This window comes from Carcharodon carcharias, chromosome 9 (genome assembly GCF_017639515.1).
Source record: "Carcharodon carcharias isolate sCarCar2 chromosome 9, sCarCar2.pri, whole genome shotgun sequence".
Taxonomy (NCBI): Eukaryota; Metazoa; Chordata; class Chondrichthyes; order Lamniformes; family Lamnidae; genus Carcharodon; species Carcharodon carcharias.
The window spans coordinates 17,928,580-17,952,094 of record NC_054475.1 but is presented as its reverse complement, the minus strand read 5'-3'; the positions used below and the strand labels follow the sequence as shown (position 1 = coordinate 17,952,094).

General features: G+C 42.7%; 1 protein-coding gene across 3 annotated transcripts in view; it reads left to right on the top strand.

The window, feature by feature from the left end:
* foxp4 (forkhead box P4) overlaps positions 1-23,515 on the top strand; it is a 440,188-nt gene that overhangs the window by 44,712 nt on the left and 371,961 nt on the right. Inside the window, exon 1 of one of the 3 annotated variants that reach the window (XM_041196038.1) lies at positions 18,975-19,023. The exons of the other annotated variants lie outside the window; for them this stretch is intronic. The gene's annotated coding sequence lies outside the window, so the exon portion shown is untranslated. Of the gene's footprint in view, positions 1-18,974; positions 19,024-23,515 lie in introns of those variants that run through there. 3 annotated transcript variants of the gene reach the window in all.

Below are 23,515 nucleotides of genomic sequence, written 5' to 3'. Positions count from 1 at the left end.
CCTCGTTAAGGGACATTTTCAACCCAAGCCCTGGGTCACAATGCAGAGGTTCAGGCTCAATTCACAGAATAGAGCCCTGGGGGAAACCATCGTTACCTACATGGTGAAATTAAAACAACTAACGGAATACTGTGATTTCAGTGAAACCCTGAATGACATGCTCAGGGATCGTTTGGTCTGTGGTGTGCAAGAGGATGCTATTCAGCAAAGATTGCTGGTTGAAGTGGATCTTGATTTTAAGAAAGTGTTAGAAATAGCCCTTGCAGTGGAAAGTGCTGTAAGGGATTCATAAGCAATTCAAGGTGCGCAAAGTGGCTCCGTTTTCCTAGTTGGGTAGGAACAGTCAGCTGAAAGTGGCTCAAAATGTGGGAGTCTGCCACGAAATGGGAAACGACCCCTGCTAACCAAAAATTTAGAGGAAACAGCTTAGCAGCAAATTCGAAAACTAATTTTTATCAACGTGGAACCAATCTACTCCTAACAATTGGCAGTTTAAAAAGGTGGAGTGTTATTTTTGTCACAAAAGAAGGCTCATATTGAAACATTGCAAAGCGAGATTAAAACAGGCTTCCAGGCAACAAGTGAAATCCAATGAAGTCTGTAGTGTAGGGGAGCCAGAAACAACCAACACTGACATTTATTCCTTCTTCAACATGAAGGTTGGGAAGACAGAGCCAATTACTGTCACACTGCAAGTGAATGGTAAACCCTTAAAATGGAAGACATGTGACATGGGTGCTTCTGCCACTGTAATAGGAGAACATGATTTCAGATATTTAAATAAAGGTGCTCAATGATTAAATTTGGAACAAACTTCTACCAAGTTGAAAATGTACACAGGTGAAGAAATCCAGGTAAAAGGTATCATTAGAGTACCTGATTATTATAGACACCAAACAGCACAACTACCAGTGATGGTATTAGAAGGTAGAGGACCAAGCTTCCTCGATTGAAATTGGCTGAAGGGAATTAACCTTAATCAGCCAGTGAGGTTTCAAAAGGAAGCTGGAAGAGTTCCTGAGTTGGAAAAGGAACAAGGCCAAGTACGTCAGAAAGAGCCTGGAGAGTCCAAGGAATGCAACTGGATGAAAAAGGAGTGTGTAAACATTCAGCAACCTGAAGAAGTGAAGACTGTCTTAAACAATGACATGGAAGAACAGCAGAAGAAACTCAAGGAGATTCTGCTGAATGACAGAATTTAAGCTGAAGTGAGTGAGCTTTGCAAAGAAAAGGAAAACCTGTTGAAAGACCCTCACACACTGCAAGGATTCCTCAGGTCAAAGTTTGTGCCTCTGGAGAGTTATGAAGAGAAACAGGAAGAATTTAACATCACTCTGAACAAACTAAAGAACCAGTTGGCAGCAATGTTTAAGGTTCGTGGAGGAAGTCGACAGGCACAAGAAGGAGACAGAAGAGATGAAGAATCAGCTGAATGAAGCTAAAGAGGCTTTGAAAGCAAAAGTCATCGAACTTTCCAAGTTGTGAGTAGATAACGAAGTCATGGGTAGCCCAGCTACTGAACTAAGACAAGTTGAGATTTCACCTGAGAGAAGCCTGGCCGACAGTGAAGTCAAAAAGAAGATCGAGACTAAACTCTGTGGTAGAAAGAAGACAAAAAGGAAGAAGGTTCTGAAAAGACAATAAAAAGACGGGAATGAAAAAGTTAACAGGTGAATCATTGGAAACTAAACTTGCTCATTTCCTATTTCACTACAGAACACCCCCCCGCCCCACCCCCCACACTACGACAGGAGCAACACCTACAGAAATACTTATGAGACGCTGTCTTTGGACAAGACTAAGCCTAATACTTCCTAATTTGGAGGGAAGGTGGAGAAAAGTCAAGGGAGCGAAAAAGTGATTCATGATTTGCCTAGTTGTGAGAGACAATTTACTGTTGGTAAATGTAAGGAATTTCAGTGGAGGACCGAAGTGGTTACCTGGTGAAGTAAGCTCTGTGAATGGACCATTGTCACTCCACATGGAAGTGGAGGGCCAGATCACCTGTAAGCATGTGAATCATTTAAGAAGGGTGATACCCCAAACAAAATGAGGTTCCACCTGTAACCATTGCTGAACCTTCCTGTTGAAGTTGCTCAACAGAGGATAAATATGCCGATGTATCTATCAGAGTGGAAGACACTGATCTGCCTGTGTCTAATGAGGTACCTGATATTAATGTGGTTCCAGAGAATGTGGTTCCTGCAAAAGAATCAGAAGTCATTCCGCACAGATCAGGAAACCACCTGAAAGACTGAACTTGTAATTTCATGACCTGTGTAAATATTGTAATGTCATGAGATAAATATCCTTGTAAATACAAAATGTACAGAAAAGTTAAAGAGAGAGGAATGTAGTAATTATAGTTCTGATAAACATAGGACTGTAGCTTTAAGAATAATCCTGTTTGTAAGATCACATGATCTGTGTAAATCAATAAGTTAGCAGCATGGGGAACCTCTAGAGGAGAATTATCCTTTAGTAATAGAGTTTGATGTACATATGTAGCTGCTGCTGTACTCTTGTAAATAAAGTTCAATGTTTCCACCAAGAAAAGTTGCCTGGAAAATCAACTCTATGACAAGGGTAATCACTCATGATTTGTTGATATTTTATACAAAGTGTGATGTCTAAACTGTAGCTGGGCTTTTATATGTTCGCAGATCTCCTGTGACATTTCTGACATAGTAAGTGGGAGGTCATACTGCTGTAAGGGGTGAGGGTTCGGGCAGTGGAACTGGAGAAGGGAAACAGTTCCATCTGGAGGTAGTGAAGGAGTGTTTTTTGATTGGTTCCCAGAAAACTAAATAAGCTTTGAATGTCCACATAAGCTGCCCCAGAACCTCAGCCACTTCCTGAGGTTTCTCCTGTTTGCGTGCACGTATATTGGTGAGGACACAACCTTACTGTGATGACTTCTCGCTGTCTAGGCACAGAGTTAAAGATTGATCAGCTGAGGAGAGTGTGGGCTTGCAGCTGGAGTTGTGCAACTGTGTCTTTTCAACAGCCAGTGGACTGAAGGTTTCAGTTGACAGAAAGATTATCCCAGAGATATTTGCCTGTGTGTAGTCTGGACTCAAATCTCAACCTTTAAAACACCAGATGAGCCTTTGGAGGACAGGAGCCAGTCTTCATGGATATAGAGAAAGTGTCTTTTGAGGTTTGGTCATGTTACAATGCAGGAAATCTGGCAGCCAAGTTGTGGACATCAAACTCCTATAAACAGAAGTGTGATAATGACTGAATAATTTATATTAGTGACATTGGCTGAAGGGTAAATATTGTCCAGGAAATCTCTCCTGTGTTTCTTTGAAATAATGGTATAGCATTATTTACATCCACCTAAGAGGGCAGATGTGGCCTCGGTCCAACATTTCACCCAAAGGACGTCACCTTCAACATTGTAACACTTCCTCAGAACTACAGTCTGATTGTCAGCCTGAATTATGTGTTCAAGTCTCTGGAGTGAGCAGCCCACAACCTTATGACTCAGAGGTGAAAGTGCTACCTACTGAGCCATGGCCGACACATAAAACAGGCAGTCCATAAATTCACTCCCTAGTTCAATTTGCTTTCCCTTTAATGGAGATCCTGGCGTGAATGTGTTTAAATGTGATTAATGTCCCGTTTCTAATGACAATTTAGAAGCTGTAATCACTGCAATAAAAAGCTCACTGCACAAGGTGTTTAAACCTGCTCTGTGCTGTTATTTCTTGGCCCCTGTGAGGGCTCGTACTTGTACCACTCAGTTAAATCGAGGGTCTTGACTGCTGATCAGTTTTACCATTCTTCCACAAAGCTGGAATCTTGCATTCCATGTTTTTAGAACCATCGCTGGGAAGGGAACATGCTGTGAATACTCTCCCGTGTGACAAACACCTTGGGTGAGCCCTGAAGGTGGGTGGCAGTATGTGACACTGCAGAACATCATTGTTCTAAACGTAACCCTGTAACCAAACATAACCCTGTTTCCACCCCACACACAAGTTCAGTCATTGGATAGAAATTAGGAGCAATGAGCCTTGCTGAATTACCCCGCTGTACTCCAGGACTGCCAATTATAGAACCCTAAATATGGTCAGCTGCCTCAATTCAATTCATCCTTCTTGCTCTGTAGTGTCAGTCCTACTCTGGACAGTGTCCTAGAACTGAGTATGCAGTGAAGCTGCACATGTGTCAACTTGTACAAGCTTGCTCTCCATTCTCCCAGTCTTGTACTGCGGCTACATTGTCAAGAAACGCTTTCAATAAATGCTTCCCTTACATCTGCAAGAAGACAATTATGTTGCTGAGATCACATTATTGTAAGTGAAACATATGGGCTGAGTGAAGGAATTGTTTGCAGTGTCTGATCTTGTATCAGTTCAGAGCCAGAGGAACCCAGGCAGCAATCACCCAGTGTTCGGTTTGCACTATCAACCCTGATCTCCATTTTCATAAAATGTAAATTAAATTCACTCAATATGTAATTACAGCAAAGAGTTTGGAGGATGAAGGACATCGTGTAACTCGAGGGAGGGGCATACAGAGAAAATAAAGGTTGCAGAGGGAGTGTCAGGAATGCAACTACAGAGAGAGACACAGAAAGAGAGAGACCGACACAGAAAGAACTAGAGAGAGATATACAGAGGGTGTGAGATGCAGAGAGAGAGAGAGTTAGAGTGAGAGAGAGAATGAGAACTGAACAGAGATAGAGAAGCAGCAAAACAAAGAGAGGTACAGCTGGTTACATTATTAGATGTAAAATGGGGTGAAGGTTCTTTTAGAGCAATTATCAACTTCTCACCTCCAGTAATCTGACAGAATGGATCACTTGCCTGTTCTAGAGCTGGTTTGATTTTTTTTGGATTAAAATTAAAGGATGAAAATCAGGTTGAATCTACAAAGGGGTGGGTGAGCTGTTCTGCCATATTACTGCCCAGACAGTGAACTTGAAAATTACCGCCATTAATGTATTTTTAATGCATTGAGGCAAGAAAATGTCTGTTGAATTTTTACTATCAAAGATTAGAGTGTGTGGAGTCTGGGGACAAGTAGCAAAATGGATTGAAAACTAATGGCAAAAAGGAAAAAGAGATGGGTTCGCAGGTATCTACTCAGGCGAGCAAAAGTGGAAAATGTGTTCATCAGGATCAGTGCTGAAACCATTGAGTCAGTTCTGGCTTAGCAGCAATGTCATCTCTGAATCAGAGCATTGTGTCGTCTCCACCCCAGGACTTGAGTATGAATGTCAGGGCTAACCCTCCTAGGGCAGTACTGAAGGAGTGCTGCACTTTAAGAGGCACCATCGTTTGGATGAGACATTAACTGGAGGCCCTATCTGCACTCTCAGGTGAACATAAAAGATCCCATGACAATACCTCAAAGAAAAGCAGGAGAGTTGCCTTCAGTGTCCTGGCCAATATTTATCTCTCAGTCAGCCTCACAAATACAGACTATATGGTCATTATCACATTACTCAATGTGGGAGCTTGCTGTGCACAAATTAGTTGCCCTGTTTCCGACAATATAACTACACTTCAAAAAGTGCTTCATTGACTGTATATTGCATTAGCACATCCAATGGTTGTGAAAGGTGCTTTATAAATGCAAGTCTTTTATGTTGCTCACCTTTTACATAGGAATGTAGGAACTTAGGAGCAGCAGGAGGCCATTCGGCCCCTCGAGCCTGCTCTGCAATTCAATAAGATCAGGGTTGATCTGGTACAGAAATGGTTTGCACTTAAGAATCAGATGTTGTCTATCAAAATGTTATAGATGACACCAAATTGTGGGGGCATAAGTTAATTCTGAGGAAAACTGTGGCAAAAAATAGAAGACATTAATAAAATTGCAAAATTGTGCAGTGTGAAGTGTTACATGTTGGCAGGAGAAATAGTGAGACCGTGTACCCCTTGGAAAATGAGATTGAGAAGAAAAGGGATCTAGGGGTACAGATACACAAATCATCAATAGTAGGTGAAAAAAACTCATAAAAAATAAACATAGCTCTCTCATTTTTCTACAGATACAGTTCAAAAGCAAGGAAGGGTTGTTAAACCTATATAAAACTTTGTTAGGCTGCACATGGAGCACTGTGCACCCCTTTGGTCTTCATACCCTTGAAATGATACTGAAGTACTTGAGAAAGTGCAAGATCTGGTAGCAGAACTGAGAGGCTGCAACTATCAGGAAAGACTGATCAGGCTTAAATTCTTTTCTCTGGAAAGGAAGTTGAGGGGGGGCCTGATAGAATTCTTTAAGGTTTGGAAAAGGTTTGATGGGGTAGATATAGAGAGCATGTTTCCATCTGTGGGAGAGTCTAGAACTGGGAGCCAAAAATACAAGGTAGTCACCAATGAACCCAGTCACAAATTCAGGAGAAACTTATTTACCCAGAGAGTGGTGAGAATATGGAACTCGTTACCACCGGGAGTGGTTGAGGTGAATAGCTCAGATACAGTTAAGGGGAAGCTGGATAAACACATGAGGGAGAATGGAATAGAAGGCTAACTAAAGAAAAATACTATAGATATAATATATTCTATATATATATATAATATATAACATAATATAGATATAGTATATAATACGATATAGATATAATGTATAATACAATACAGATATAGATATAATATGGTAGATGCTGGAAATCTGAATGAAAAATGGAAATTGCTGGAAATATTCAGCAGGTCCTGTGGAGAGAAACAATTAATGTTTCAGATTAATGACCCTTCATCAGAGCTGAGGGAGGTTAGAAATGTAAGGGTATTTCAGCATGTGGCAGGGAAGGGGCAAAAAAAAAACAAAAAGGAAGGTCTGTGATTGGGGTGGAGGGGCCAGGAGAGATTAAATGACAAATGGTTTCATGGGACAAAAGGCAAAGCGAGTGGCAATGGACGAAGTAAAGAAACAGAAGGTGTGTCCAGCAGACGTGTGGATGGTTGGATAGCAGCTGTCCAAATGTAAAGTAGAGGGATTAAGAAAGAAACCAGTTAAAACCAAATCAACAAAACAAAACATCTTTTGTCTGTGACATCTTTTGATTATCTGCTCCTATCACTGCTTGCTCGTCCCCACAACCACCACCCCCCCAACTTCTCTCCCCCCACCCCTCCCCCCACCTTAAACCAGCTTATATTGCACCCGTCTCCTAATATTACTCAGTTCTGTTGAAGGGTTATGAGGACTCGAAACGTCAACTCTTTTCTTCTCCGCCGATGCTGCCAGACCTGCTGAGTTTTTCCAGGTAATTCTGTTTTTGACATGTGAAACAAGATGGGGACAGAGGTTATGATCTAAAATCGTTGAGCTCCATTTGAAGTCCAGAAGGCTGTAGAGGTACCAAGTCAAAAAATGAGGTAAAAGTTCCTTGAATTCAGGGGACGTCAGCTTTTAGTCCCATTAGCTTTTTCTCCAGTGATGGTGATTGTTTTAAGTTCCTCCTTCCCTTTTGCTTTTGATTTTCAATGATTCTCAGGAAGCTTTTTGTGTTTTCTACTGTGAGCACAAATACAAAACACTTATCAAAGTCTCTGCCATTTCCTTGGTTCCCATTAATAATTCCCCAGTCTCACTCTCTCAGGGACTAATGCTCCCTTGATCAAACCTGGAATCTTCCCGTTTGCCTCAAAATTGACAGTGCTTCTTCTTCTGGAGAGCCTGTTCACGGAGTTCTTCAGGCAGAGGGTGACTGTCGAGATAGACTGTGAAGCTAGATGATGACAGGAAATGTAAGAGTGCACTGAATGTTTTTTTTACAAAAGGTGTGATTGCGAGGTATCAGTGGGAGGGTGTAGTGTGGTTTGTGTTGAACTTTGAAACCTATGATGGGTTTTATTTAGCAACCCTGTTCATTTCTAAGATGGTATGGAGTGCAGTGATTGTCATAATGTAGCTGAACAAACAGCTGTTGTGTTTGTTTCCAAGTTAAAAGTTGCGATGCCTTTCTTTGGGAAACATTTGTTCCCTTCGAGTGGTTTGAGAAAAAAAAAAGACTTTGGTTAAGAGGGGGTCAAATTATAAGGAACCCAAAGAGTTAAAAATGTAAAGGGTTAAAATGTGCCTGTTCCAGACAGGTTCTGATATTGGCCTTTCCTTTGCCCTTGTTTTAAGACATGAATGGAAGGTGCCCCAGAGTCCCTTGAACAAGAACAAGTCTTTGTATTCCCACATGGACTCTCCTGATCTGTGAAGGTGATTAGGAAACTTATGGTAATCAGAAAATTGTGTTAAATTGCTTTTTGTATCTGTAAATGAAGTTGGTTTCTGTCAAATTTGAGTCTGGAGTCCCATTTCCATAAGACTTTCTAATTCTGATTCAATCAGCTCTAATTTGGATGGAAATGTATTGCTGGCGACGGAGGAAAGTTGGTTAATTCTGATTAAATCAGAATTAATATTGCCTTTTCCCTCAGGTGATTTGAACCTGGATTGGATCCAAATTCACTGTCCATGAACATGAATTAACGAAAAAGACAGAGAGAGAGAGAGAGAGTGAGGGAGAGAATGTGTGAGAGAGATATTGAAATGTCTATAGAAAGCCTTTTGAAGTGTATGACCACATCGTCAACTATCTCCTACATCTTTTATTAGCTCTCTCACTAATTGTTTCTCTCTCTTTTTTCACTTTCACTCTCACATACATTCACGTTCTGTATCACTCCATCTCTGTCTGTCACTCTCCATCTCTATCCCTGCCTTTTCCTCTCTCCCTTGTTTGTCTGTTTTCCTTTGTTCATGTCTTGATATCTGCATCTCTCACTGTTTCTGTATCTCCGTTACCCTCTCTGATTCCATCTGCATCTCCCTCTTTCTCTCTGTTTTCTCTCTCCCTCTCTAACCTGCAAACTCCTTTCCCTCCTACACTCTAATGCATTTCACTTATAGTTATCTTCTTATCCTCCATTATCACTTCCCTGGGCATCTTGCATCTGGCAACAGTTCTAATTTTACAACCATTTAGCTTCTTTCAGGGTTTTCTCTGAATTTTGTTCTTCACTCTGTGGAATAAACTTTGCTGCAGTTTATCATGCTGAAACAGCTCAGAAACAAATCATACAATAAATTATCTTTAAAGTGCAGTGACTGGGAAAATGCAAATATTCAGCCGTTTTATGCACAGCAAGATCCCACAAATGGCAATGAAACAACTAACCAGTGGATCCATTTCCTGGTGCTGTTGGGTGAGTAGGAAATGTAGCTCTTCTTCGAATAGTGCAGTGGCATCCTTCATATGCACCTGAACTTGACTGGTTGTTAATAAAGAACAAAACTCTTTTCTATTTTTGCTCCACCACACTTTAAGGGTACTAAGGTGAGTTGAAGTCGATGCTCAGTTAGTTTACCTCAGCCAGAGCAATGAGGGATGAACTACAATTGACCTCAATACCTTGAGTAAGTGAGGAAAGCCTATCAGACATTCTGCTTCTCTAGGGCAAAGCCTGATTTGATGTTCCTATTGCCAGATAGCCAGGCAACACTCAGTTAAAGAGTTGCCCTTTGAGATATTGAGTGGTAACCAGCACCTGTGCATCTGTGACCAGAATGAGTCAATTCTTTCAGAGCTGTCAGTTGTCCTTGTGCTGTCACCTATCAGTGGGTTTTGAACCAGCTTTTATTCATAAGTCTTGACCTTCGCACTGGATTATACTAAAAAGGCAATTTGTTTTTCATTCCAAATCTCAAGAAAGTGAATTTTTGAAACAATAGCAATGCAGAGACTTCTGTTAATTTCACTCCTCATCCCTTGGGAATGCAAATAGGAAAAGTGGAAGATAGATAAAATAAAGTTTGTCTCAATCTGTTTTGAATGAGCTATTATATGAATTTGTTTGGAGCCAATTCCATTGGATCCTTCTGGAGACAAACAGGCACTGCTGTCAGGGTACAAGATCCAGCTCCAGAGTAGTCACCAGTATCTTCATGTTATCCTGGGTTAGCACTGAGCTAGACAGACCAGGGCCTTGTGTGGCCTGCATCCTAACTCCTGTATCAATGGGCCTTGTATCGTACTAAGAAAGCCCTGGCTTTATCCAGGGTCTGTGCTCAGGTGGTTTTAGCCAGGGCAGTGCTGGACATGAGATATTCCCCTCAATCTTCCTGGGCTATGGAGGGAAAAGCAGCAGGCTTTCCTGATCACTATCCAGCGGTGAACAGTTAAGAAAATGAATGTGTGAGACCATTGCAAGAATGTGACCAGATTCAGTTGTGGTGTCCCCACAATTGAGGTGTTCTCCCCCAACCCCCCAACAAAGCCTTGTGTCAGCCTAGGTTCAGTAGGCTGCACTCTCATGTATGAGTCAGGTTGCCAAGCATTTGAGTCCAACTCCAGAGAATTGAGCATGTAATCCTGTGCAGTGCATAGGGAGTGCTACACTGTCAGAAGTGCTGTCTTTTAGATGAAATATTAAACTGAGGCCCTGTTTGCCCCATCAAGAGGATGAAATCAATTCCATGGCATTATTTTGAAGAAGAGCAGGGGTGCTATCTTGATGCAAATTTTCTTTGACATACCCCTGATAGCTGAAAATTCCTTCTCCTGAAATATCAAATCCCCTCCCCTCTTTTGCACCTTTAAATAGACGCTGCCCTGGAAATGAGCTGATAGTTTCTGAATTTATCAAGTGCCGCCATATCGGGCCAGCTGTTTAACATACCCATTACCTTGCCCCACCCAACATTATCCAAACTAGCAGACCCTGAGATTTCTATCATCACCAATAACAGTGAAAGGCCAACTAATCCCAATCGAGTCAATCAGACTGATGCTGCTGATCATCAGTCATCAGTACAACTCTCCCTGTATAACAACTGTTCAGTACACGCGGCTGTCTCTGTGTAAGACATTGTTCAGTACACACGGCTTTCTCCATGTAATACACTGTTCAGTACACGCGGCTCTCTCCGTGTAACACACTATTCAGTACACACGGCTCTCTCCGTGTAACACACTGTTCAGTACACGCGGCTCTCTCCGTGTAACACACTGTTCAGTACACGCGGCTTTCTCTGTGTAACACACTGTTCAGTACGCGTGGCTCTCTCTGTGTTACACACTGTTCAGTACACACGGCTTCCTCTGTGTAACATGCTGTTGGGTACACGTAGCTCCTTTTGTAACATGTTGTCAGCCCTTTCATCCCTCACCACCCTCTCAGCCGCCTTTCTCTCTCCAGTCCCGAGCTCTTACCCACTAGACTAACTCTGTTCATCTTTCTGTTGGGGTTCTGACAACTTTGTGATAGCTATTTTTTTTCAGTTACCATAGCACCAGTTAGTCATTCACTAAATATGCAGCAATGTTTTTTTGGTGAAAAATGCTATTTATAATGATGTCGTGTTTCTTCTGGTTTAAAAAGATATTGAAATAAAACAGAAAGAACCATTGTCATAGTTCTGCAACTGTTTGAAGTATTTGTGAAGGTTTAATTTCACCTGTGTTCATACTCTGAGCTTTGCAACAATTGGTTTGAGTTTTTTCTGTCTGTTGTTACTGATAGTTCCCAGCCCTTGTGGAAAGTTTCTTGCAGGATAAGCAAGCTGACTGTGATCAGACTGCTGGTTGGGTGATTAAACAGAAGCTGTGGAAGGGTCAGAGAGGGAGAGAAACAGTATCTGTGAGGGAGGGAATAATTCTGTATGAGACTGAAGAAAACTGCCCGTGTGAGAGAGAGAGAGAACACTGCCCATGTAAGAGAGAGGAAAGTTGCACGTGTGAGAGAGAGAGTTGTTAGTGTGTGACAGAAGCTAAGTGTGTTTGTGTGTCTGTGTTCCTAAGAAACTAAGGCAGCAAGCAGTGCGCAGAGACAAATTCACACATTTCAATGCACACATCCCTTTAAATTCTCATATTAAACAGCAGACTGCAGCAGTTCAAGAACACCACCAATTCTGGAAATTAGGAAAGACCAGTAACTGTCAGCCGTGCCAGTGATAGCCACATTTTGACAATGAATTGCTTCAAAGATTTTTGCTGTGAATTGGGATCACTGTGTTTACTGGGGCCAGTGCTCGAACTGTCTGGGAGATCAGTTCTTGCAAGAAGTTTACACGCAGGGGAGGACAGACTTTTGTACTTTCCCAACACCCTCACTTTGACAACGTGCCAGGACGTGAAAGACTAACCATCCATGCCTGCTCCATAAGTTCTTTCTCATCGATGGGGAGAATTCGGGAGCCTACTGCCTCCAGAACAAGCAGCATGTGTCCAGTGTCAGTTGGTGGGTTAACTGTGAAACCTGAACTGAAATAAAGTTCAACACAGAAAAATGTGGGGTAGTATATTTTGGTAGGAAGAATAGGGAGGTCACTTATTACTTGGAAGGTGCAAGTCTAGGGGGAATAGAGGGAAAAAAAGGATCTCAGAGTACAAATACATCAATCACTAAAAGTTACTCCACAGGTTAACAAGGCCATAAAAAGGCAAACCAAACTCTAGGTTTTATTCCTAGAGGGATAGAATTAAAAAGTAGGGAAATTATGCTAAACCTGTAATGAACCTTGGTTAGACTACACTTAGAGAGCATTGCAGCTTTGATTGCCATATTGTAAAAAAGATATAGTGACACTGAACAGGTGCAGAGAAGATTTACAAGGATAATACGAGAAATGTGTGTGTTTACAGATCAGGGAAGGATTGACAGGCTGGGCCTCTTTGCTCTTGAAAAAGAAGGCTGAGGGGTGACCTATCAGAGGTCTTTAAAATCCTGAAAGGTTTTGATCGAGTGGATGCAGAGAGACAGTTTCCTTTTGAGGGGAAAAGCTGAAGTAGAGGCCATCAATATAAGATAGTCACCAAGAAATCCAACTGGAAATGTAGAAGAAACTTCTTTAGCCAGAGAGCAGTGAGGATGAGGAATGCACTACCACAGGGAGCGGTTGAAGTAAATAGTATAGATACTTTTAAGGAGAAAATTAGTCTAACATATGAGTGAGGAGGGAATAGAGGGTTACAACGGTAGATTTAGGTGAAGAAAGATGGGAGGAAGCTTGAGTGGAGCAGAAACACCAGCATGGACTGGTTAGGCCGAATGGCCTGTTTCTGTGCTGTATGTCCAATGAAATCCTTTGTAACCCCAACCTACTGTGACACAGCTGCCTCCGATTTAAGTTTGGAATCCGCTAAATAAGTCTCTCACTAAAGAGACGGGACAATGATGACATTATTGCAATGAGGCTATGTGCCTCAGAGTTTGGGGGCCATTTGCATTTAACAGCTAGGGATCAGATTTCTGGAGCCTGGAAAATCAGCAACTGGAGAAACATTGGAACAATCCGGCTGAAAAGTGACTTTCCAGCATTGTTTGTGGGCCGAGAGGAGCAGGAGAGCTTCCCTCCTCTTCACCACTCCACCAAACCTGCTCTGACCTTCTTCTTCCCATTTAAGGGAAAAATCAGAATCTTTACCCTTTGTTCACTCCCCCATGATCCTTTCCTCTCACAATCTCCTTGCACAAACACAGCCTGCAAATTTGTCACCGATCTTCTCCAAGACATCTCCTTGCGATCTCTCCCACCCACCAATCTCTCTCTTGTAATCTCTCTCTCCTGATCTTCTCGATTCTTGGAGACCATATCCAGTGGTTTGTTGCCTGGTAACTGCAGGCTGTCCTGCCCTACATCCAGCCCAACCCCTCAATCCGGACAGAAGTTAAGTTAAAACATTAATTTAGCTGATCTCCACATTCCTGACGTTCCCAGATTCCCCCCACTCCCTCCCTGTTCTCTCCTCCCTCCCTCCCCACCTCCCTGTAAGTGTTGGTAATATCGTATTTATTTGCCGTTGATTTCCTATCAGGTTGGACCTGTTTAACAGGGATTGTTCGCCTGTTTTGGTTTCTCAGCATGTTTATTGTCTAACTTTCCAGTGTGAAGTTTAGCAGTTCTACCTGGCTTCTGGATTTTGATGATGGAGTGAGATTTTCTGGTAATTGGACTGCTGATTAATTTGACTGATTAGTTGAGGGATTTGTCTGTTGTATTTTTGCCAGTTTCCTTTTTTTCTTTGCCAAAGCTAGCAGAATGCGGAGCCACAGCTTGAGCCAATCAGATATTGCTGATGAAAACTCTATGACGGCACACATGGAGTGGGATATTTGACTGTATGAGGCATTACAGCTGACTCCACCCATGTCCTCATCCAATGTCCATGCAATCACATAAGGAAGGATATGTACACACACACACACACACACACACACACACACACACGTGTACATGCATATATATACACATACACACACATATATGTACATACATGTGTACCATTAATGTCCCTTCAAAGACCAGGAATGAAAATGCGGGGAGACTGAGAAGTTACTGAGATGATTCAGGGAGGGACAGTTTGCACTGGGAGGCCTCTCAGTAACAGTTCAGTACAATTAAGCCAACAGAGTGATAATTCACATTTATTTTAACTCCTTTCCCTCTAACAGTCTCTGATTACAGTCAGGGCACATCCAACCACCTGATTTGTAAAGCCAATCACTAAGGCTGAGTGAGGTCCTCCTTGGTTTCAGACCCTGTGGGATATCCTGGGTTATAAAACATCCTGATTGCTTCTTAAAGGCCAGTGTTACCCTGCTGATCATTTCAAATATTTTCTGAAAGGTCACATTGTATTTATTGTAGTAAATTTGGTGCAAAGATCTGGGCTTTGAGTGAAATTTGAAATCATTCATCACCAACTAAGTTTAACCCTTTTTTTGCCAGAGAGGTGATACCTCAGACTCTTTCCTGTGCACGCTTGTGACATCCCAAACATCCGATACCAATCTCCCCCTTTAATGTCAATAAAAGTAATTTCAACATCCTATGTATAGCCATTCAGCACCCCAGAGGGAGTCAGTGTCCAATAGGACCCCTATTCCAGAAAGAGTCAGTGTGTGTGGAACTGTACCCCAGTGAGAGTCAGTGTGTGTGGAACCCATTCCCCAGTGAGTCAGTGTGTGTGGAACCCATTCCCCAGTGAGTCAGTGTGTGTGGAACCCATACCCCAGTGAGAGTCAGTGTGTGTGGAACCCATACCCCAGTGAGTCAGTGTGTGTGGAACCCATTCCCCAGTGAGAGTCAGTGTGTGTGGATCCCATTCCCCAGTGAGAGTCAGTGTGTGTGGAACCCATTCCCCAGTGAGTCAGTGTGTGTGGAACCCATACCCCAGTGAGAGTCAATGTGTGTGGGACCCGTACCCCAGTGAGAGTCAGTGTGTGTCAAACCCATACCCCAGTGAGAGTCAGTGTGTGTGGGACCCATACCCCAGTGAGAATCAGTGTGTGTGGAACCCATACCCCAGTGAGAGTCAGTGTGTGTGGAACCCATACCCCAGTGAGAGTCAGTCTGTGTGGGACCCATACCCCAGTGAGAGTCACTGTGTGTGGAACCCGTACCCCAGTGAGAGTCAGTGTGTGTGGGACCCATACCCCAGTGAGAGTCAGTGTGTGTGGGACCCGTACCCCAGTGAGAGTCAGTGTGTGTGGGACCCATACCCCAGTGAGAGTCAGTGTGTGTGGGACCCATACCCCAGTGAGAGTCAGTGTGTGTGGGACCCATACCCCAGTGAGAGTCAGTGTGTGTGGGACCCATACCTCAGTGAGAGTCAGTGTGTGTGGGACCTGTACTCCAGTGAGAGTCAGTGTGTGTGGAACCCGTACCCCAGTGAGAGTCAGTGTGTGTGGGACCCATACCCCAGTGAGAGTCAGTGTGTGTGGGACCCATACCCCAGTGAGAGTCAGTGTGTGTGGGACCCATACCCCAGTGAGAGTCAGTGTGTGTGGGACCCATACCTCAGTGAGAGTCAGTGTGTGTGGGACCCATACCTCAGTGAGAGTCAGTGTGTGTGGGACCCATACCCCAGTGAGAATCAGGAGCGATTTATAAATCACCACACTAGTGCTGAACTAGAGGTGGTCCTGGGCAGTTAGTGATGTGAAATTTTCCAGGGCTGATGATACGGTTACAGCTGTTGCTAGGGAATACTTGTTAGTAACAAAGAAATTGCAACCACTGCAATTTACAGAAGGCCAGGTGAGACAGGTCACACAACAGAGACTGTCAACATAATTCATCCAGTGTCACTCAAAATTGTTTGGATAATTGTTGTTCATTATTATTAGGTTTGAACTCCAATTTTTCAGTTTTTCTCTTTAAGTGATGTTTTATTCTTAATCTCGGGGAGCCAGTGCTGAGGAATCACATACTCATGAATGAGGGATAATGTTTCTTTACTCACACCCCCTGATCCTGCCATCCTTGTTACTCCCCTCTGCTTCAGATTACAAACTTCGTTCTGACTTGTACCAAACCAGAAACAGATGAGGAGCAAACCAAAAAACCCTCTTGCATTGATATAGCGCCTTGCACCACCTCGGGTGTACGTTCTGAAGTGAAGTCACTGTTGTAGTGCAGGAAACGCAACAATTGTTTTCTGCACAGCAAGCCCCCACAATCAGCAATGTGATAATGACCAGATCATCTGTTTTTGTGAATTTGGTTGAGGGATAAATGTTGGTCAGGACACCGGGGAGAACTCTCCTGCCTTTTTTTGAAATGTTGTCATGGAACCTTCCACATCCACCAGATGGATCAAAAAGAGCCTCCGTTTAATATCTCATCCAAACGACAGCGCCTCCAACAGTGCAGCACTCCCTCAGTACAATACTGGTGCGCCTGCCTAGATTTTTTTGCTCAAGTCTTTCGGGTAGTACATGAACTCATATACTCTGATTCAGAGGCAAGAGTGCTACTCACTGAGTCACATCTGACACTGTTTGAACTGTATACGCCTAAACTCAAGTTAGACAGCATCCTCTCAGCCAAGAGTAAATGATCCAACACAGAAGATGTTCCTTTGGTAGAGTCTGCTCTTTTTCCATTGCCCTGTTGATTAATTTTTTTTCCTTTCAGGCATTTATCCAACATCTTTTTGAAAGTTATGATTAATCTGCTTCCATTGTCTTTTCAGGCAGATTATTCCAATCACAGCAACTCACTGTATAAAAAAAGTCTCCTCATCTCTCCTCTGGTTCATTTGCTAATCAGCTTATATTTGTGCACTTTGGTTTCGGAACCTTCTATCAGATGAAACAGTTCCTCCTTATTTGCTCTGTCTAAACCATTCATTATTTTGAACACCTCTGTCAGATCACTTCTTCACCTTCTCTATCATACGGGAAACAATCCCAGCCTCTCAAATTTCTTCACATAACTAAAGTCCCCCATCCCTGGTATCATTCTCATAATTCTCCTCTGCAACCTCTCAAATGCCCTGACATTGTTCCTAATGTGGTGCCCGGAATTGAGCTCAACACTTTAGCTGAGGCCAATCAGTTTTGTAGACAAACATTGCAGCCTCTTACACAGAACAAGAATTGTAGAATGACATTGTTATAATTGTCAGTTAATCTGTTTGTGCTATTTGTAAATTAAATGTAGGCCAGGACATCAAGGAGAGCTTCCTTCTATTTATTAATCACTGACCATGTGATCTGTTCTAGACATTTGAGAGAGCAGACAAAGCTTCAGTTTAATGTCTTATCTGAAATACAGTGCAGTTGACTCACAGTACTGACCAGCCAACAATGTGGCACTCCCTCAGTACTGACCTCTGACAGTGTCACCCTCCCTCACTGCTGACCCTCTGACAGTGCAGCACTCCCTCAGTAATGACCTTCTGACAGTGTGGTGCTCCCTCAGTACTGACCCTCCGACAGTGCAACACTCCCTCAGCACTGTCCCTCCAACAGTGCAGCGCTTCCTTGGTACTGACTCTCCGGCAGTATGGTACTCCCTCGGTTCTCTTCCTCTGACAATGCAGCCCTCCCTCAGTACTGACCCTCTGGCAGTGCGGTGTTCCTTTAGTGATGACCCTTTGCCAATGCTGTAGTCCTTCAATTTGGTATGGGAATATTGTGGGCTCAAGTTCTGCTCCAGGGTTTGAGCTGAAAAAATCTATATTGTCAGCAGTAGTCCAGTTGGTAGCAGTGTCACATCTGAGTCAGGTGGTCATGAATTCAGAGTCCCACTCTAGGGACTTAAGCCCATAATCCAGGCTAATAATGCCGGTGCAGTGCTAAGGAAGTGCTAAGGAATTGCTGCACCGTCAGTGGTGCTGTATTTCAGGTGAGATGTTCATTCGAGGCCTTGCCTGCCCTCTCAGATAGGCATAAAAGATCCCAGAATGTCATGTCCAAAAAGAGTAAGAGAATGCTCCCAGTATTCTGGCCAATATTTGTCCCTTAACCAGCATCACTAAAACAGATTCTCTAGTCATTATCTCATTGCAAATTTGCTGCCATGTCTCCTACATTATAAGAGTGACAACCTTCAAAAGAATTACTTAATTGGCTCGAAAGCACTTTGGCACAACCTGAAGACATGTGATATGCTCTAGAAAATGCAACATTTTTTAATTCACCTGCTTGTTCATTTGTTATTCAATGAATTAAAGACGTAAAACAAAATCAGAGGCAATGTGACTCACCCACCTCTAAAGGGTGAGAAAAGGAAGATACAGGATGGGACCAGGAGCTACGGCAGATCCAAAGAAAGCCACTATCCTGGGTTTTCCAACCTAGGTAGCGGGGCAGGTGTGAAGAACCTCAAATATAGGGCGTGGCAACTCAACTGTGAGAGTAAACTGAGACACAGAATCCAGAATCAAAAATCCAAAATAATATAAAATAAAAAAGTTACATCAACTCTTCTTCCATCAAGCAAGCCTTGGACATTCTAGATCTGTACCCAGGTTAATATGTAAAGAATGGATATTGAGTGAGATATTGAAGCAGGTAGATCTATTCTGCACAAGACAGCGCCTAGAGGAGATAGAAGTAGCGAGGAAAAGGTCAAGTGAGTAGAGCCTGACATATTCTGTTGTGTAATATCACACAAACTCTTAACCCCATCCAGAACCAACCCAAACCCAGCTGATTCAGACTGTCACAGCAACTGGGCGAAAGATATTAAGAGGAAAATAATGCAAATTAAAAGCTGCAGGGAAGGTTTGGAGTCTGTGTCCTGAGAAAAAGAGATTACTGAACATGACAAGTAAGTAAATCAAAGCTGAGCTAAATTACACTGGACTGACTTTGTTTCTTTACAGGAGATAGTTGAATGCTTTGTCTTCCTGATTTAGTTAATTAGGCTCTGGGATGAAAGCAGTACTTGAGTTCTAAAGCTTTATTGTTTCACAGTTGTGTGATTAGAAAGTCTTGGCAGCAAGTAACCTAACCATAGCCACAAAAGGCTGTCGGCAGAAAGGATTATTAGCAACACACTGGTCCAGCCAGACCTCGGTCAGCCAAGCCAAAATCCGTGATCATCCCAGTTGACTTTCTGTGAAATATTCCCACCCAATCCTTTTGTTTGTACAATATTTATATCATGATCCTTGGATTGTTCCCAAAATCCCAGGCACCAAATCATATCCAGTTCATTTGTCTGAATTCTCCTCTTTCTTGACAAGTTTTATTTTATTTTTAGTTTCATTCTACTCTTCCTTTTTCTGAACCATCTTGCATCCTCCAGTTCCCCCTCCTGGAAGGTGATACCCTGAGCAGCGACACACCTCCACTGCTGCTGTCTCTCATCCCTTAACTCGCCAAATAAATAGCTTAACGACAGAATGCAACTAAACTGTGGCTGTTTTGGTTCGAGATCTGATATTTAAACAAACAATTCCACAGAGACAACAGAATAATGATCGGGAGAGAGGCCAAAATTAGAGCCTGCCATTTCAGAATGAAATCGGGATACACTTTCTCACACAAAGGCTAGTGGAAATCATAACTCACTCCCTGCAAATGTTGTGGATGTGGGGGCCAATTGAAGTTTACAGGACTGAGATTATAGATTTCTTTTGTGGGGGTGGGGGTGGAGTGGTTAGAGTATCAAGGTATATGGAGCCAAGGCAGGTAAATAGATTTGAGGCACAGATTAACCATGATCTGATGGAATGGTGGAACAGGTTCAAGGGGGTGAATGGCCTCTTCCTGTTCCTATGACCTTGGTCAATAACTTGGTCAATCCCCTTCCCCACCTTGAATCATTGAGGTCTCTTGTCGGCTCCTGACCAGCATGGACTGGGACTCTCATACTCTACAGAGTTTGCCTTCTTACTTGGTTTGTCCGACTGAAACATCGGGAGAGGTGCCCATTCATGACTTAAAGGGGCCTTTTTCCTTTGCTGGGGAGTCTTTAAGGTGGTAGGGACACCCTGTTTGGAACAGGCAATGCTGTCAGTTTGTGTTTTCCCTCCAGTTTTCCCTGTTCTCTCCTGAATGCAGAGATTCTAGCCTGAGGTAAGGTTTGACCTGCAAGCAGCTTCCCTCGAATCTCATGACTGAGCAACCACTGTTTCTATGTGAGTTTGGTTAGTTTTGTGTCAGGCAAGTAACTGTTTTACTTCATGCTTTCACCGCATCCAAATCCTTACCCAGCATCCTTTATTGTGATGTCCAAGCTATCGGAATATCCTGCGGGGCAGTCGTTATTTTGGGCGATGCTGAAAGGTTATTGGATGGCTGCTTTATGACCAGGCAGCCAGATCGTGCCCCCAGTGATTCTGGGGTGAAGAGTGGCAAAACAAAGCCTGCAATTTTGTCTCCAGTGTAACTGGGTAAAGAGCAGCCAGCAATTAGAAGGATGAGGCTACAGTCATGAGCAATGTTTCATCCTGAGAGACCAGCGGGAAAATGAACAAAAGGGAATCTGTATTTTAGTAAAATTTGAATGTTTGGAGCATGTTGGAGCATTATACTTAATGTGTGAATAATCCAAACAGAGACAAAAGCTGCTGTGTATGGTTCAGTTTTATGTGCTCTGCGCCTTTTAAAAAAATATTTGTGAAGTTTGATGAGGAGCCAGGGCTATTTTAAGTGGGCAACTTAAACTGGCAGAAACTATGTGCTTGGAATAAAATACTTCCAGAAAATGTAGAAATGAAAGGAAATGTGCTAGAAAAGAACAATCAAAATTGGAAATCTGCAATTTGGCCCTTTCTGAAATACTTTATCTATTTTGTGGAAATGGAACAAACTCTGGAGCAAACTCTTCTATCTTTATTGCCTCTTGTAAATTAACATTGTTCCAACGTCCTTAGTTTGCTAACATGGTGCTGCTAGTTGCCATGGTTTTTGTCCCTTTGTTGCTGCAGTGTTTTCCCATTCTCCGTCACTGACTGACTTCATCCAAGGCAGAGGGTCAGTTTCTAGATGTACATTGGTGGTCGCCCAGCTTTACCTCTCTGCCATGTTCCTTGACTGCATGTCTGTATCAGTACTGTCAGACTGCCCGACTGATATTAATGAGTGAGCCAGAATATCCTACCATGGGACGTTGAGAAGATTGAGTCCATAACTTTCAGCCATCGCCATAATCTTTACACCCTTCCATCGACTTCATCCCTCTCATCAGTTAGAGAGAAACTATTTCCTCTTGGGGAGAGAGGGAAAATCCAGAACAAAGGATTATAATTTTAAAACGAGAGCCAGGTCATTCAGGGGTGATGTGAGGAAGCACCTTTTCACAAAAAGGGGAGTGGAAACCTGGAACTCTCTCCCCCCAAAAAGTTGGGGGATCAATCGAAAATTGAGATTGCTAGGTTAAATATTACAAAACCAAGGTAGTAGGTAAATGGAGTTAAGATACAGATCAGCCAAAGACCCGATTGAATGACAGAATAGGCTCGAGGGTCTGAACAACCTTTTCCTGTTTCTATGTTACTTGATCCAGCTGAACTAAACAGCAGATGACCTCTACATTGTGTTCACTCCAAAGCTGAGCTTCAAATGCCAAATCCTATTCAGAACCAACAATGCTCACTTCTACCTTTGAGCAAGTTTCATCTCAAGTTGTAGCACAAGCAACATTTATTACCCCTCCCTTGCTGTCCAGGGATCGTAGCGGTGGCGAGCTATAGACTTGAACTAGCGCAGTCTGTGTGCTGAAGGTACTCCCAGAGTCCGGTCAGGAAGGGAATTCCAATTGATAGGTGCTGATATAGGAAGGACAATGTATGTCCAAGTCAGGATGGAGTATCATTTGGAGGGGAGCCTAGAGAGGGTGGTGCCTCCATTAAGTGGCTGTCATTTGAGGTGCTAGAGGTGACAAGGGAGGACATTCTGTCAAAGTAAGCTTGGTTTGTTCCTGCAGTGCATTCTGTAGATTGTATATTCAGCCATTGTGTGCCAGGATGGAGGGGTGGATATTGCCAATCTCCGCCCTTACTTTCCACCCACTGTCACTGAGAGAAATATCATTCTCCTGATGACTCGAGGCTTGACTTCTCTAACAGCTTGCTAACCTCTGACATCTGCAAAACTCCACCATCCACATCCTTATCCCACTGGCTCCATCACTCCCATCTTTGCTGGTTCCTGCTCCTGCTCACACCACCCAATGAGGTTAGAGAGAAAGCAGATGTGAACTGTGATGGCTGACATAGTTGAATTGTCTGCCAGCACCCTGTGTCCAGATTACACACACAGACCAACCACGAGCTGCTGTCGCCAGTGGGATTGCTACCACTGAAGTCAGCACCTTCAGGAGAAAGCTGGGAGTTGTGAGGAAATAATATAAGATTCATTAATAAAAATAAAGGAATCTGTTTCACGGCGAACAAAGAGTACAGATTGTGCTGGATGTTTCTTAATGACATTCATTGAATTACACACAAAAAAAATAATTTGACCTTGTCATATTTGTGGGAGTGCTGTCAGTGTTACTGAAGCCGTATTCATTATAGCCTTTGTTTGCTATTAATTTTCATAATTACTAATTGAACAATGAGGCACAATATTATCTGCAGGACAGGGCAAATAAATATGTCATAATTACAGTTGAAGATGATTTTTCTTTTGCCAAATTTCAGTAAATGTGCGTACCAACAGCGAAGGCATTGAAAAGGGTTCGAATGGATTGGGATTTTATACACCTTCTCCTGGCTTCAATAATTGCAAAAAGAGTAAAGTGAGGAAGTGGCATTGTAGCCCAGAAATGAAATATGATATGATAATTATCTAGGAGAATGTTAAAGTACTGAAGTAGCAGCCTTTCTATAGACATTATGCTGGATCCTAAATACCCGGCTGAAACATACTGGTGGTGAATTAGTTCTCACGAACCCAGCTCCGTTTATTATGCTGTGAATTTCTTTCTCCTTGCCTGTGTGGCGTTTGATGGTTTTTTTTCTATATTGTGAATCCACACGGGAATTAATACTCATTCATTGCCCCTCCAGAAATTACTTCTGAAATGCATATAATCTAAAAGATGCAAATGAGCTTGACTCGTTGCTCCCTAGTTAATACAAATTATCATCTGCTTTTTCCACTGTCATTATAGGCAGCAATTCCATCACCCTTTTGTGGTGCATTTTTAGATATAAAAATAGGCCCTTTTGCGTTATGAGAGGGAAATTTTAATATAAGGTAGGGAGGTGGAGAATTATTTTTAATTATTTTTCCTTTTCAGACGAAGTGCCCAGTACGCTGAAACTCCCAATGTCACTGATGACCTATTTAAGCTAGAATTGTGTCCC